At 43.6% G+C, this 17238-nt stretch overlaps 1 pseudogene across 1 annotated transcript; it reads right to left on the bottom strand.

Annotated features, from left to right (window-relative positions):
- Window positions 1-1481: 1481 nt before the first annotated feature.
- LOC106921408 (uncharacterized) lies at window positions 1482-8689 on the bottom strand (annotated as a pseudogene). The gene is made up of 3 exons (XR_015765794.1): window positions 8609-8689; window positions 5055-6334; window positions 1482-2276 (listed from the first exon to the last, which is right to left on the bottom strand). The product of XR_015765794.1 is annotated as an uncharacterized LOC106921408 (transcript).
- Between the last annotated feature and the right edge of the window lie 8549 nt (window positions 8690-17238).

Raw genomic sequence — 17238 nt, forward strand, 5'->3', positions numbered from 1 at the left:
CAAACGTCTGTGGTAAAACTCAGCCAAGGGTTTCATCGTCTCAGTGGCGTCTGAAGTGACGGCTGCAGCTCTGGTAGGGCCACGTTAGAAAAATATCTCCCATTTCAGACCCAAATTTCTTGTGTGTAAAATGGAAAATGTAACTTTTCACTTTGTATTTACTTATTATGCACTTAATAGATGATCACTAGGTAAAATAAAACACAGGGTCTGCTAGACGACAACAAAGTGCTGCGACTTGGAGCCTTGCACCGAGTGAAGGTCATCTTGAGGAGTGGGCAGCAGGAAGGGTAGCTTCAATATAGAGTCCTAGTTTTGAGTCTGCAGCTCTGAGAAATGCTGCTGATATGACGAGATCTAATAAAACTAAAAGTCAAAGAAAATCTTTGAAGGGTTATTTTCCAGTTTCTTCAAGACTTGATGCAGATTAGGGGTCCACCGATTGCAGTTTACCAATTTTTTAAAAAGCTTAACCTACCGATTCCAATTTTAGCCAATACCAATTTTTTTTTTGCATGAAATGTTGCTCAATATAACAAGAAAGTTGTTGAGTTGGCAATAGTTAATTTACAGTTAACTTCTGATAAACCATTCTCACCGGAGAGCAAAGAGGACAGTGGGTTTATTTTTACACATTTGCCAAGCTAGATGAGATCGGTGGATCAAATCGGTGGATCAAATCGGTTTCATATGTAAAAATCAGCCAATCACCAATCTCCCAAAATTAAGGAAATTGGCACTGATAAATCGGTGCATTCGAATACAGATACTATAAAAATAAAAAGCCTGGAAAGATCAGAACTGTTTTTAATACTGAAAAATATTTGGTGCCTTAAAAGGTGTCAGGACGTCTTCCTGACTTTAGGACTTTGCTGCCTGTCATCAGGAACTTCCCGGTGCCATGATGAACTCTAAAGCCTGAGTCAAACTCTCCAAGCCGATTACTGTTCAGATGCTCACACGCTTGATTAGAAACTATTTTTCCAAGTGTTTCAGATCTGAAGGAAGACTAAACATCAGTCTGTAATTTAAGTCACTGAAGAGATGAAGAGGAGGAGCCATTTTTACTTCCCTCCAGAACCAGGAGCGTTTCATGACGTGTTTGTGTTGGATTTATATGACCTACTGAGGACCTGTTCTGACGTGTGACCAGAAAACTTTCTGCCCCAAGAGACAAGCTAAGCAACATGATCAAACACTACATTTGCACAAATCGGTTCATGCTGTGTGGTTGGAGCCATGTGTGTACAATACGCCACATGTTACGGGAACCGGTTCTGATTCCCTTCCTGCCTTTCTCCTTAATTAAACAACATTTTAGATAATCTCAAATAAAGGCAGCACAGTTTTACATTTTTATTTCTGTAAACGCAAAAGGAAGGTTTTATGGTTTTTTGTTTTCTCCAGAGCCACACAGGAAAGTTGGTAATGAAAGAGGGGAAGACATGCGGCGGCCAAAGGTCCTCAGGCTGGGACTCGAACCTGTGACGACCATGTTGAGGACGAAGGCCTCTTTATGTGGGCTGTGCTCTATCTATCTGATCCAAAGCTGAAAAGAAGTAACTGCAGCAAATAATCCAGCTGTCAACTGAACTGCTGACTTCCTGCTGAGGACGTTTCCAAGCTCATTTCTCCACCAGCAGGACTTCAACCACAGTCATGCAAATTTATTCTTCATCATTTCATCAGATCAACGACCAACAGGACAGATGATCAGAGGAGCAGAGTTTTTACCTCCATCGTTAAGGCCAGGACCGAAGTACGGGTAGAGTTTCTCCTTGAAGCAGCAGCCAGTAAAGGAGTAGATCAGAGCTGCAGCATCTACATCATAGAAGGAGACCAGACCCTGATCATAATCCACAAACACCCCGACCTTCTGAGGACCAGGATGGAGATGGAGACGGACTGGAGGTCCAGCTAGAGCTAAATACTCATTTCCATTTCTCAACCAAATAGTCCAGAAACCGTTATTAGGACTCAGGTTGATGGTTCCCTTCCTGTCTACAGACTCTCTGGCCACTCCTAAAGTCCATTCAGTCTTTCCTTTAACCTGAACCTCAAAGTAAAATCTGCCTGAAGAGAAACTCTGTCGTCCTAAAACACAGAGAAAATCTCTCTGGATTGTCTGGGAGATTCTTCCTCACATCTCCAAGTTCCACCTGTTTCCCATCATCAGACAGGATGAGGTTAGGATGAGCCGCATCAGGATCCAGAGTCACATCCACTGCAAACTGCTGGACCCTCTTCAGCTCAGCCTCCATCATCTTCTTCATCTTCTCATTGATCTTCTCCTCAATCTGAACCACAGGTGGTAAAGACTATTATTTATATTCTTTCACTCTGTCAAAGTAAGATACATCCTAAATCTTCCGTTTTTGTTTTGAAAGTTTCCTAAAGACACGATGTGAGGAAGAAGAGGGAGAAATCTATAAAGAGAGACGGATTCACTGCAGGATGAATCTCACCGGATTTTGGACTCGTGTGTATTATATATATATATATATATATATATATATAATTCAATATTAGTCATTATTTATTTGTGCCATTATTAATCTTTACTTATTAGTGTTTGTATAGTTATATAAAATATGTATTGATATTACTAAATAATGTATTAAATAAATTATGAACGGCTGTGTGCTTTGTAATATGCTCTTCATACATCGATATCAGAATATCCCATTCCTATTCTATTGTTATAGCCACTAAGCATATTTAAATATGATGAACTATGTATTAAAAACATACTTAAAAAATACAATTGTTTATAAATGTTGCTTTGATAGATGTTTGAATATGGTTTCCACTAACAAAAAGTGTGTTATGATGGATTAAATGCGCTGATACGTCATTGTGCTGCTAAACACATAACGCTGAGTGGAGTGGTGGACCGCTCCAAGATGGCCGACCTAAATCTCGTCAGCGACAATAGGCGAGAGCGGTGCATGATGGTCTATCCTTATATTATGTCAATGCTGAATTCAGACACAGCTCCTTTACTTTCTTTCAAATTTCTTCCTCTGAATGTTGCGTCTGGTCCCATAGAGATGAAGACTATTTTCTTCGACTCCCCCTAGTGGTCTGGAGCACTTCCGTTTTCAACACCTTTTGTTTGCTGCATTTCATTTGTGCGCGGGTCTTTTTTTTGTTCGCATCTTTTCTCTGTTGCTGCGCATTTGCACCTGTCGGCCACCATAGGAAAAACAGGTTACAACATGTTAACAACGGATTAAACAGTTTTAACTGCTGATAAAAGTGACAGAGGACACAGATATGGGAAGTGTGGAAGCCTCTACTGTATCAAACTGACAGGAATAACAGAGAGTTGGCCATTCTAAGGTAAAAACCCAGCGCATACAGCGATCATGTTATTTATTATTTTTTTCATCCAGACGGCTTCCTGGGCCCCCCTGCAATGACACGGTGCCCCCCCTAGGGGGCGCGCCCCACAGTTTGGGAACCTCTGTGTTAGTGTCCTTGAGTGAGCTGAACTTTAGCACAGCTGCAATGCAGGCTGAAGCCTTGGGCATTAACTGTTAACGATAAAAACATTCTTCCTGTTCCACTGGTTGAGCTGCACCTCAGTGTCCTGAGGACGCTCAACAAAAGACATTTAATATTTTAACTACTGTCCACGAATGGGAGTGTTTTCACTCCTCATAGTCTGGTAGACTCGGTTTGCTTAGGGACCAAAATTCCAACCTTTGTTACTATGGATGCTATGGATTCAGGTTTTTTATTGCTGATTCCGATACTGATCACCCATGAGGGCCAATCACTGCCGATTACCTGAATTGGCTGTTAAATTTTCACTTTAAGTATAAATGCTCCTAAGTTGTCTGGCAAAATTAAAAAGTTATCTGGTAATAAATTCACCTGATTTAGACATAAACATGCAAAATACTTGCAGTGACGTTACAGCAGCTATTCAGTCAAAAGGAAAACTGAAAAACCTGCAATCAGGAAAATGATATTTAACAGTCAGGTTATCAGTACCCTAAATTATACGAGTCAAATAAATCTTACAACCTTGCCGATATCAAAAATGTCAAGCCAAAAAGGAAACATTCATCCAAAGTGAAATGCATCCACTCAGAGCGTTAAAGTTCCTCATCGCTTACGATTTACCGCCGCGTGTTTTCTCAGTGTGAAGGAAAGAGGAGATCAGTTACAACAACCAATCATACACTTTCTGATGGAAATCAACCGATTGTGATTGGTGGCTGATTGATCACCACAGCTCTGTATGCTACATTTTCAGCAGGTGTGATTCACTTTCAAACTGCACAGTAAATGATCCAAACTAAACCTGTTCCCCTCCTCGCCACTGGGGGCGCTGCACCAAGAACTACTGAGGGAAACAACATGAATACCTCAGAGGAAAACAAGTCCAAATTCCTTCTTCACAAAATGTAAACAAAAATGTAGTAGTGTCAAATTTTAGTGGTTCAAGTTCAAGTGTACATGTGTAGCACATTTCATCACAAAGCAGTTCAAGGTGCTTTACATCATAAAAACACAAAAATACAAGTTCATAGAACCACAGTCAGCGATTGAAGCGTTACATTTTATCAGGCGTTATCGTTACAAATCAGAATGTTGATTAATGTATAATTTATAATGTTTCAAAAGCAATTCTAAACAAGGAAGTCTGTGTTTTGGCTGTCTGCTCATTTTCTGGAAGTTTGTTACAGATTTGTGGTGCATAGAAGCTGAATGCTCGTTTGGTTCTGGTTCTGATGCAGAGCAGAACCAGAACCTGACGGGTCTGGAAGGTTGTTTCAAGAGCAGCAGATCTTTAATGTATTGTGGTGCTAAACCGTTTAGTGATTTATAAACTAACAGTATTTATAATAACTCAGATTAAGCTGAACATGTGCAGAAACAGAAGAAGGAGTTGCAGTAAATAATCCAGATGTGAACTGAGTCATTTACTTCCACCTGAGGGCTAATGATGTCCTCAGGTGAGCTAAGACCGTTTCCCAGCTAGCACTTCACCTACAGTGACACAGGACCAATCCTCGTGGAGTTTCATCAGATCAACGACCAACAGGACAGATGATCAGAGGATCAGAGTTTTTACCTCCATCGTTAAGACCAGGACCAAAGTACGGGTAGAGTTTCTCCTTGAAGCAGCAGCCAGTAAAGGAGTAGATCAGAGCTGCAGCATCTACATCATAGAAGGAGACCAGACCCTGATCATAATCCACAAACACCCCGACCTTCTGAGGACCAGGATGGAGATGGAGACGGACTGGAGGTCCAGCTAGAGCTAAATACTCATTTCCATTTCTCAATATAACAATCCAGTAACCTTTCTGAGGACTCAGTGGTTTAAATTCTTTCCTCTTGATGGACTCTCTGGCCACTCCTAAATCCCATTTAGTCTTTCCTTTAACCTGAACCTCAAAGTAAAATCTGCCTGAGGAGAAACTCTGTCGTCCTAAAACATTCACACACTTAGAGAATCTCTCTGGATTGTCTGGAAGTTTCTTCCTCACATCTCCATGTTTCACCCGTTTCCCATCATCAGACAGGATGAGCCAAGGGTAAGCTGTATCAGGATCCAGAGTCACATCCACTGCAAACCGCTGGACCCTCTTCATCTCCAATATCTTCTTCTTATTCTGCTCAAACAGAACCACAGCTTTCGCCATAGTCTCCTCAGATGATAGTGGATGAACTCTGACCTCTGTCCAGGTCTTGGTGGGTGGAGCATCTTTCAGGGAGGAGCAGCTTTGGAGGAGGTGGAGGGGATCTTCATCCTGTGAGAGCTGCTTCACCTCAGAGCTCCTCTTCTTCAGCTCAGAGATCTCCTGCTCCAGATCTCTGATGAAGTCTTCAGCCTGTTTCTCTGTAGCTTCCTGTTTGTCTTGGATCTCCTTGAGGAGCTCCTTCAGGCCTCTCTCAGCAGACTCCATCAGAGCTGTGAAGACCTGAACACCTTCTGCTTTCTCTCTGTCTGCAGCATCTCTACTGATCTTCACCGACTCTCTGATCTCCTGGATCTTCAGTCGTCTCTCCTGGATCATCTCCTGAACTTCAGCCTCCGTCTCTCCCATCCAATCTTCTAACCATTTGTTCCGCAGGTCATTTCTTTTTATTTTCTCTAAGAGCATGCAGATCACCTCCCTGGATCGATCATGTGTGTAAGTCTGCACAATCAAGTCCACAACGCCCAGAATATTTGCTCCTTCCAGGTCTTGTTTACTGATTGCTGGGAGTTCAGGAAGAGTCTCAGGTTGCTCCAGAAACCACTTGAATTCCTCAAACTCTTTCTGACCTAATTCTTTCAAAGTGTTCAAGACGTCTTCTTTCTTCATTGCAGCTCCTAATAAAGTCAGTGTTTCATTAGTATGGAATGGGTCTCCTACAGAACTAAATATGTCTCAAAAAGATTCACAAAGATCACAATAAGATTTGAAAGTGTACAACAAAATTCACAAATGTGTACAATCCATAAAAGCGTATCTCAACATTCACAAATGTGTAAATTCGCTCAAATTTACACGTCTCAAACTGCACAGTTGGGCAAATGCATGTGCACTAATTACCATGGACCAGTCAATAAAACTGCACAGATCAACTTGCCTGTGCTTTTGACTTTTGAGACCATCTACCTGCCTGGGATTCGTAACTCAGATGATGTGTTCAAGGCTGGTGAAAAGCTGGGATATCTTAGAATTAGAGTTGTAAGAACAAAAGATCAGATATCTGAGCTTTACCAGATAGAAATACCAAATTTCTGACTTGGCCAAGAAACCCAAGAACACTATGCTACAAGTGGCATGAATTTACATTAAAGTTTCTGGACTCTAGAAATATTAACTCTGTAAGCTGCACTACTGAAATGTGCTAATTTAAAGGGAAGGTTCTTCTTTTCCAGGAAAAATAAAAATTCCCTGAAAAAGCAGTGGGATTTTGTGGGAGCGAATCAGAATCCATCATGGATCAGAGTTCACACGAGAACACAACACCAACTGTTTGCTGTTACATTTATCAAACATTTATTAGTACTTCAGATCATTAACCCAACATTATATTGTTATAGATTGTTGTGATTCTTATTTAAAGTGATCTCTTCCTTCTGTGTGCATAAACTGACCTGAGGCCCCATCTGCCTGTTCTCCTCGTGTGAAACAGTTAACTGAGTTTCCCAGACATTAAATTATGTTTCCACAGGAGCCTCTTATCAACCAGAAAACTTAGAAACTGCCTGTGTGCAGGAGGAGTTTGTTTTCCTATCTTCCCTCTTTTCCTTGATAATAAAAGACGAGCTCAAACAGGAAGTCATCAGTTTTTAAAATGACAGGAAGTCATTTTAAAAACTCTTGCCTTGAACGCATCGTTTCATTTGTGAATCCTGCACGGCAAAGTCTCAAAACTTGAAAGCATAGCTGCTCATTCGCTTCATGCTGTCCAGCCTCGCCCTTTAATCGATTGAACACTGCAGATAGCTCCATGCTACTCTGTGCAGGCCTTCTGCCACTATAAAGAATGGATCATTTATTATCTATAGTTGCCATAAAAAACAAAAGAATTATTCAAAATGTACTATGAATTTCAGTGACTAATCTTTCTACCAAGATAATCTAATCAAGCTTCATGAAACTTGCAGTGCTAGTGCAGCTCGCTGAAACGCTGTAAATGTCAGGATTCGTACACTCTAAAAAGAAAAAAGTTGAACCAACTTAATTGAATTGCTTCTGTAGGTAACAAGCAATTCAATTAAGTTTATCCAACTAAATTTATTAAGTTTAACCAATTCAATATATTATAATCACCCAACTCAATTTGTTAAGTCAGTCTTACTCAAATCATTTAGTTTACTTCAAAAATGGTAAATAAACTTAAATAACACTTTTGACCACTGAAAGCACATATTAACACATGTATTTAATGCTCAGATTGGTTGGCAGCTTGAGATTAAGTACCCAGGGGACACATTAACATACAGCAGGAGGAAGCTGGAGTCGAACCGTCAACCTTCCGATTACAAGGCGACTGCTCTATCCACAGAGCCACGGTCGCTTACTGGGAATGTGTCCCTGTAAGCTTGAGTCATTGTGTCAGACATGGGACACAAACTGAATTATTTCAAGTAAAGTCAAAGTGAAAAAGGTTATTTAAGGAAAAGATTTGTGTATTTAGATGACACTGTAAAAAGATTATTTAAATTTAGTTTGGAACTTCTTAAAAGTTTGAGTTGACTTTCTGTAGAATTAAATCAAAGAGATTTTAAATGTTTATTAGAACAAAATAAATGATTTGAGTAAGAATGACTTAAATTTGTCATGTTAAACCCCCTTATGAATTAAGTTATAAAAACTTAGCAAATTGAGTTGGAAGAACTTAGTAAATTGAGTTGGATGATCATAATAAATTGAGTTGGTCAGACTTAGGATACAAAACTGGCGTTGAACTCAATTGTTTTAAGTAAAGTCAAAGTGAAAAGTTCCTTCAGGTTAAAGATTTGTAAGTTTTGAGTTGAATGAACACAAAAAAGTAAGTTGTCATAGCAAAAGCAAAAGAATTAAGTTAAATTAATGTAAATAAGTCCATAAGATGAACTACAGCCCAAAAACACTTTTTAGAGTGTACTCACCACTATTTGATTCAGTGGCTGAGAAGGTTTGTCTGCTGTGCAACTCTGCTGATGCTCTGAAAATGTCTCACTTTGTGAGTCAATCCAATCCTCTTCCCCTGGTGTTGCCACACCTCGAACTTCCAGTATTTTTCTAGATTCGTTTCCTCCTTCATGTTTAGTTTTAAGCACAGTCATAAAATGAAATGTCAGTATTTCAAGCCAGTGTGCATTTTGGCTGAATCAGGTTCACTTCAAGATTTTGTTTCATGATCTGAAAGTTAACTTGGTGCCATTTACTGCCCTATCAGTGTGATCATTCCTTATTACATCTCAGTCTGATACTCAAACCTACATTTCAGAACTGAAGGAGCCTTTCAAACATGAGGGGAAATGTCTCCAAACGTCTCCAAGATGAGAGAAATTCAGCTTCCTTCACACATAAGTCTCAAGATAACAATGTCCAGGATTACTGAGAATCTACAGCAGAGGCGGCAAACTCATTTTCGTTTTGGGCTAAATCAAGATTAATGTAGTTCAAACTCATTTAGATAAAGTAAGGTGATTTTATTTCTATAGCACATTTTCAGCAACAAGGCAAAGTGCTTTATATGAATTAAAAGGAAATACAAACAAAATAACAAACCAGGAAAGGACACATTAGGGCAAATGGCAACATTCAGACAAAACGAAGGGCAAAACAAAGACACGAGTGAAGGCAGTGATGTCAAAGGACCATGAAACCTCGTTGCTCAGCCTCCCGGCAAAAGACCGATAAAGGTGTTGTTTATCCAGGAATGTCCTTGGGAGCGCTCCTGTTATCCAGCTGCATGGCTAACAGCAGGGGGTGAGGTGGGAAGGAGCGTTATGTTTACATATCTTCAAGGAGATTAGAAATATGCAGCCCTTCCAAGGCCACACGGGGAAAGCCAATTCAGAAACAGAATGTCTGAGGTCGGGTAGATTATAAATTTCAATCTTCCCTAAAGTCTCTCCGATACGTCTCAGTTCCCAATCATCCAAATTAGTTTGGTCGTTCCACTGAACCGAAACCAGCAACTTCTCCAAGATCGATTCCATCCCGTTGGTGAGTTTTAGAGTCTTCGTCTCTGTCCACACCAACAGTCTGAGTGTTCGCTAGTTCGGCCAAGTCCATGACAAATTTGTCAATAAGCCAGGAATCCACAAACTCCAAACAGCAGAAATCCTGTTATCATGAATAAATCCAGGGTGAATCCCGCCGGGTGTGTCCCTGCAGGACAAGAGGCTCTGCTGTGCCCAGATTTCTCGTCGAGAAAATTTGATTCATTGCATTGAGAGATCGGTTGACCAGATCCATAATTTGAAGATTTGGAGGATGTGCAAAGAAAGTCTCCAAAAATATAGAAAAAGAGAAAAAGACAGGACAAAAGCAGGGCAGGGAGGGAGCAGAGGTAAAAAGCTTCCGCCTTCGCTTAGAGCTGGTTTTGCATGTGCATAAGATGAAAGCTATGGTTTTCTCTCACTCATGAAAACTATCATAGATCCCTCTATCACCACTGCTTTATGTGCAGAAATTGAGTTTGTCAGTAATTATAAATATCTTGGTTTTATTTTAGATAAACTTATTTCTTTTAAAAAGCACAGAAAATTTATTACAAACACTGAAAACGAGGATTTAGTTTTATTATCGTAATGGATCCTGTTTCTCTCTCAAAGGTATCAGCAACGTTCTTATCACTCCGGGATTTTGGAGATGTTTTGTATGAATGCAAACAGTTTGCAAGATATGTTTTATTTGTACAACATGCTTTATTCATATGGCATAAAATGACATAATTTTGGATTGATCACATTTAAATTTAGCAATATTGATTTGTAGGACATGAGACTGATTGTGTGACAGCAGGTTAAAGTTGAAGGACCTAGCTGCCGCTTGTGCATACAGGAAATGATGCTGCGCTGAGCAAGTCACCCCAACTAAGACCTGACATCAGCAACCATTTTGGATTTAAAACAAGAAATGACAAACAGCTGGAAAATCCAACGTGAATTGAAAGATTTACTTCGCAGAGGTCAGTTATTGTAGAAACCACATGAAACGGTATCACGCTATGCTAATGTCAACACCCAACAACAACCTTTCAGGGCAAAGCAGAAGAAACTCTGGGACTCACTAAGATTATCGGCCGATTCTCCCAGGGAATTAAGGCAACGGAGGCAACTGCAACTTTTGTTGAAAGATTTTCCTCTGCACCCTGCTGTGGAAAACGACGGCTTCAAGCAACCATGTTCTTGAACCAAACTACGTTTCATATTTCGCTTAAGATGAAGAGATAAAATAAAGTATGTTAGTATTTTGTAACAGTTCAGTAATTTTCATTCTTTAAGAACAAACTGAACTGAATCAGTTAAGAAAATTGGCCACCATATGCAGGCCTACCCTCAGCACATAAACTCATACAGTTTGTCCTCAGACCTGCTTTACAGTGGAAGATTTGACACATACGTGTTGTGAGTATTAATATCACACCCTGAATCGCTCGAGGAGCCTGAGATGGACCAGCAGGACTTACCTGAAGGCCCCAGGTGAGGCGGCGTCGCCACAGTTACCTACTCAGGTGGGACTTTGGTCCTCATGTGAGGAAAACAAAGCAGCTCCTCTTAGATGGAGCGTTAAGGGAGGCTTTGGACTTTCACAACATGCAACAGAACCAACCACAAAATGCACCGGTTCTGCTTATGACTACAGGCCTAAACAGGCTGCGTTGCTCTTCCTGACCCACTCTGCTGGCTGTTTAGAGATTCTCTTTGGAACCAGAACCAGACCTGAGGTCATCACAGTACTCTCTTATATTCTCCCAGGCAGGGAGGAAATAAACTGTTTACCAGCCACAATTTTCTATTCTGAGTGCAAATGGTTACAAACCCCACCTGCAGTCAAATTATATAAATCATATGATTTATTCTTATGTCTGTCAGAAAAACATCGACTATTGTGAGGAGCACAATAACTTTTTTTAAACTGATAACATAATAACCAATAGCTGATAGGATACCTGGAAATGACAGATTAGTGAACAAAATGAAAACCTGTAACATCAATAACCTAAAGACCAAAACTAGTTGACTCTTTAAAAGAAGCTATACAATCTGAAATATCAAATATATGAACAGAAAGTCTCAAATTAACATATTTAAACATGGATCGTTGATTACTGATGTAAACAAACAAGGTCTCTTGAGGTATTTAAAATAAATACGATTGAAAAATGCATTCCATGAGTCAGAACATGCTGAGACAAGTTGGATATTTTGGCTCTAATTGTTATGATCCGTGGTTTTGGTACTGTTATGATCCGTGGTTTTGAGTGTTTGTTTTTGACATTTTCTGTGTTTCTGTCCTGTTTCCTCTGAGTCTCTGTCCTGTCCTCCCCGTTGATTGTCCCCCAGGTGTGTCTACTTACCTGATTACCCTCCATGTGTATTTAAACCCACCTGTGTCTGTGTTCTTCGTCGGGTCCTTGTCGTTTGTCTCACGTCTCAGTGTGTTCTCACTCGCCAGTGGAACTGTTAAGTCCTGGTTTGTGTCTGTTCCGTCTAGTCCGTTTTTGACAGTTGCTACCGGTATCTAGCTGCGTGCTTGTTCCTGCCGTGCTGCCTGCCTTGGACTGTGTTGAGCATCTTTATTATTAAATACATCTTATTCATCACCATAACCTGGGTCTCAGCGTCTCTCCTCACCACCAACAACCCCACTATACGACAGAAGGACCCGACCAGACCAGTGAGGATCGCTATTTACATCATCATGGACCCTACTCGGTGGAGAGAGTTGCAGGATACGATAGAGGACTTTAAAGAGGTTACAGCAAACTCCTCTTTCCTTTTCCGACGCCTAGGGGTAGCCGTAAGACTCCTTTGGGTGCTGGAGGGCTGGTCTCCGCACCTACGTTCGCTGGGTTTGGTGGAGTTGAAGCAGGAGGCAGAGCGGGAACAACAAACAGCGTTGGCGATCATGGCTGGCGATCCTCTGCCTCCTAAGCCGGTCTTCTACTCCACCGCCCCATCTCCGGCACCTCCTGTACCAGCCCCGCCTCCCGAGCTCCCCGAGCCCGCTGCCGGAGCGCAGCTTGTTCCTGAGTTCCCCGAGCCCGCTGCTGACGAGCAGCCGCCCGTTCCTGAGTTCCTCGAGCCCGCTGCTGACGAGCAGCCGCCCGTCCCTGAGTTTCCCGAGTCTGCTGCTGACGAGCAGCCGCCCGTCCCTGAGTTTGAGTCTGCTGCTGACGAGCAGCCCGTCCCCGAGCTTCCCGAGTCTGCTGCCGGAGCGCAGCCCGTCCCCGAGCTTCCCGAGTCTGCTGCCGGAGCGCAGCCCGTCCCCGAGCTTCCCGAGTCTGCTGCCAGAGCGCAGCCCCCCGAGCTTCCCGAGTCTGCTGCCGGAGCGCAGCCCCCCGAGCTTCCCGAGTCTGCTGCCGGAGCGCAGCCCCCCGAGCTTCCCGAGTCTGCTGCCGGAGCGCAGCCCCCCGAGCTTCCCGAGTCTGCTGCCGGAGCGCAGCCCCCCGAGCTTCCCGAGTCTGCTGCCGGAGCGCAGCCCCCCGAGCTTCCCGAGTCTGCTGCCGGAGCGCAGCCCCCCGAGCTTCCCGAGTCTGCTGCCGGAGCGCAGCTTCCCGAGTCTGCTGCCGGAGCGCAGCCCCCCGAGCTTCCCGAGTCTGCTGCGTCCGAGCCTCCTGCCGGCCGGCCCCTCTGCCGGCTTTCTAGGGCCTCCAGCCGGTCCCACGGGCCCGAGGGCCTCCTGCTGCGGTGGCGGGAACCACCGCACCCGCCTCCATGTCTCTGGTTCCCGCGCCGGCGGAAGAGACCGCCGGACCCGCCTCCACGTCTCTGGTTCCCGCGCCGGCGGAAGAGACCGCCGGACCCGCCTCCACGTCTCTGGTTCCCGCGCCGGCGGAAGAGACCGCCGGACCCGCCTCCACGTCTCTGGTTCCCGCGCCGGCGGAAGAGACCGCCGGACCCGCCTCCACGTCTCTGGTTCCCGCGCCGGCGGAAGAGACCGCCGGACCCGCCTCCACGTCTCTGGTTCCCGCGCCGGCGGAAGAGACCGCCGGACCCGCCTCTACGTCTCGGCTTCCCGCGCCGGAGACGCCGCCCGCCGGACCCGCCTCCACGTCTCTGGTTCCTGCGCCGGCGGAAGAGACCGCCGGACCGGCCTCTACGTCTCGGCTTCCCGCGCCGGAGACGCCGCCCGCCGGACCCGCCTCCGGGACTCCGGTTTCTGCGCCGGCGACGCCCGCCGGATTCGCTCCTCCGCCCACCTGTTGGGTTGTTTTTCTTTGTTGTTCTGGACACTTGCCCTCCGGCCATCGCCCCTCCGCCCACCCAGTTGGGTTGTTTTTCTTTGTTTTCTGGACTCTTGCCCTCCTACCGTCGCCCCTCCACCCACCCTGTTGGGTTGTTTTGTGTTTATTTGGACTTTTCTGTTGGGCGTCTGGTAGCCGCCCCTTAAGGGGGGGGTACTGTTATGATCCGTGGTTTTGGTACTGTTATGATCCGTGGTTTTGAGTGTTTGTTTTTGACATTTTCTGTGTTTCTGTCCTGTTTCCTCTGAGTCTCTGTCCTGTCCTCCCCGTTGATTGTCCCCCAGGTGTGTCTACTTACCTGATTACCCTCCATGTGTATTTAAACCCACCTGTGTCTGTGTTCTTCGTCGGGTCCTTGTCGTTTGTCTCACGTCTCAGTGTGTTCTCACTCGCCAGTGGAACTGTTAAGTCCTGGTTTGTGTCTGTTCCGTCTAGTCCGTTTTTGACAGTTGCTACCGGTATCTAGCTGCGTGCTTGTTCCTGCCGTGCTGCCTGCCTTGGACTGTGTTGAGCATCTTTATTATTAAATACATCTTATTCATCACCATAACCTGGGTCTCAGCGTCTCTCCTCACCACCAACAACCCCACTATATGACACTAATGGCCTTTATTTGATAGTTCATTGACAGGAAAGTGGATAATGAGAGAAGGGGGAAGACATGCAGCCAAGGTCAGGAATCGAACCTGCGACAGCTGGACTGAGGCCTCCATATGTGGGTTGTGCTTAATCCCTGCACCACCACAGCACAACCCGAGTCAAGTGAGATTTAAAGAACACACATTTATGTTACTAATGTATAATTATAGATATTTACAACATTTATAACTTATATCCTTGAAGCTAAGACCAGTGGAGGCACAATTACACTAAACCAGCCTAAAACCTGCCCGAAATTATTAGCAGAAGAAGCTTTTATCATTAATATTGCTGTCAATCAAAGCCTTTAGATCAAATCATATTTATCTGGTAGAAGTGCATCAGAAAAGCGGCGGTGGCTCGGCATGATAAAACGCGTCGCCACGGGGCGAAAGACAGATCCGTCTTCCTGGAGCGAAGCGCCGTCATGAGATCTTTAATCGCTCCATCCCTTGTTTCTTCACAGGCAAATTTTCTTGTTTCATCAAAAGCGTCGCAAACAGATTTGAGTCCCGACGGTTTTGCGAAGGCTGGCTTGTTGCTACCGTCTTCCGCATCGCGGCGTCCTAACATGCTTTGAATGCTCCGTCAAAACGATAGCTGTGTTTAAGGCGACTGATCAAACTGAACATGCTGTGCTGTTTTTCTAATCAAAGGTTTATTTCAACATCTGTTACACAAAGCCAGCGGGTTGTCTTCCTCTGAAACCTTAAACTTCCCTTTCAAACTTCCATGTTCTCCATTTCCTGACAAGCTGGGCTGCATTCACAAGGTGTTGGAAGCTTTCAGTCGCTCTGACCTCATGTTTACGTTTCTGTTGTTTGAACAATTGATGTCATTTTTGAACTAGCATTAAAAATATCAGCCGTTTTCTGATGAGGGAATTTTGAAATTATTTATTTCCTCTCATTGTTTTCTCCCATCATACCAAGACCATTTGAACTGTGTGCAGGTGGGGCCACTTGAGTAAAAACACAACACTGAACATGTTATCAGTGCTGTTCATACTGACATCCGAATGAGAAGAATGGCATCATCATTTCTTGATATTGGGGGCGATAATTATCATGCTCCCTTATAAATAAGTTTACCATAAATATGTACTTACACAAACCACTTTAACATAACAGCATGGACACCTGAACAGCTGTGTGGTGCAATAAGTTATTTTTAACTAAATACTAACTTCAAACTTTAACAAGCTGCACAACCCCAACGTTCAACAGTCTCTTCATTACTAGTTTATAAATATGTAGTTATACTTCATAAACATCCAATGTGAAAATTATCTTAATGTTGAAAAATATTATGACAAAGTATTTACCTTCACAAAGTTTCAGGCCAAGAATTCAGATCCACCAACTTGGTTGCATGAAGAACAGTGGAGTTCATGTCTGCAAATCAGTTCTGCCAGATTTCTGCTTTCCCACTGAGTTTAAGGCCTTCTCGTTTAAGGCCTTCTCGTTTAAAGCAGTCTCGTTTAAGGCCTTCTCGTTTAAGGCAGTCTCGTTTAAGGCCTTCTCGTTTAAGGCCGTCTCATTTAAGGCAGTCTCGTTTAAGGCCTTCTCGTTTAAGGCCGTCTCGTTTAAGGCCTTCTCGTTTAAGGCCGTCTCGTTTAAGGCCTTCTCGTTTAAGGCCTTCTCGTTTAAGGCCTTCTCGTTTAAGGCAGTCTCGTTTAAGGCCTTCTCGTTTAAGGCCGTCTCGTTTAAGGCAGTCTCGTTTAAGGCCTTCTCGTTTAAGGCCGTCTCGTTTAAGGCAGTCTCGTTTAAGGCCTTCTCGTTTAAGGCCGTCTCGTTTAAGGCAGTCTCGTTTAAGGCCTTCTCGTTTAAGGCCTTCTCGTTTAAGGCCGTCTCGTTTAAGGCAGTCTCGTTTAAGGCCTTCTCGTTTAAGGCCTTCTCGTTTAAGGCCTTCTCGTTTAAGGCCTTCTCGTTTAAGGCCGTCTCGTTTAAGGCCTTCTCGTTTAAGGCCTTCTCGTTTAAGGCCGTCTCGTTTAAGGCCTTCTCGTTGCATGGCGCTGGTCCATGCAGGCTGCCAGATTAGTACACTTCATTCATTATAGAAAATTCTTAACGACTTTGCAATTTGCACACACTGGCTGGATTTCTCAGCTTGTTTTGGATTTTCCATGAACTTCAGCCTCTTGCTTTGTTTCCATTGACTAAACAATTAAGCAAATTGGAAATACGAAAATAAATTCCCTTCATGGAAATATGCCAATTTCAGGGAAAACAAACATGTTTTTCACTAAGTTTTAGCACTAAGGTGAGATGGATCTTTGGCTGTAACAAAATGTCTTTATTTTGAAAAACTGCAATGGAAACACTTTCTTCACATCACATGATCAATAACTGGATGTTACTACAGGCGGAAAAGAGGAAGAAGACGACAGGAAGCAGGAGGATGGCGTCATGTGAACAAACTGATTCCTGTCCTAAATTACGTTTTGTCAACATTACAGGTATATCTACACACTTTGTAACGGAAACGCAGCAGCTGCTGAGGCCTGAATCTGAGGGAGACGTTGCTCAGGTGGCTCATGCGTGAAGTTTGACTCCATCCACACAGCAGGATCTCTGCAGGCTTTGAGGAAGTGGTTCGCACTTCTGCAGTGTTCACAGCAACTGTATCTGGTAACAGACTACAAATCAATCTGATAATAAAATAACCATTACTAAC

This window comes from Poecilia mexicana, unplaced genomic scaffold (assembly GCF_051168715.1).
Source record: "Poecilia mexicana isolate PSO_F unplaced genomic scaffold, ASM5116871v1 scaffold_17, whole genome shotgun sequence".
NCBI classification, from domain to species: Eukaryota; Metazoa; Chordata; class Actinopteri; order Cyprinodontiformes; family Poeciliidae; genus Poecilia; species Poecilia mexicana.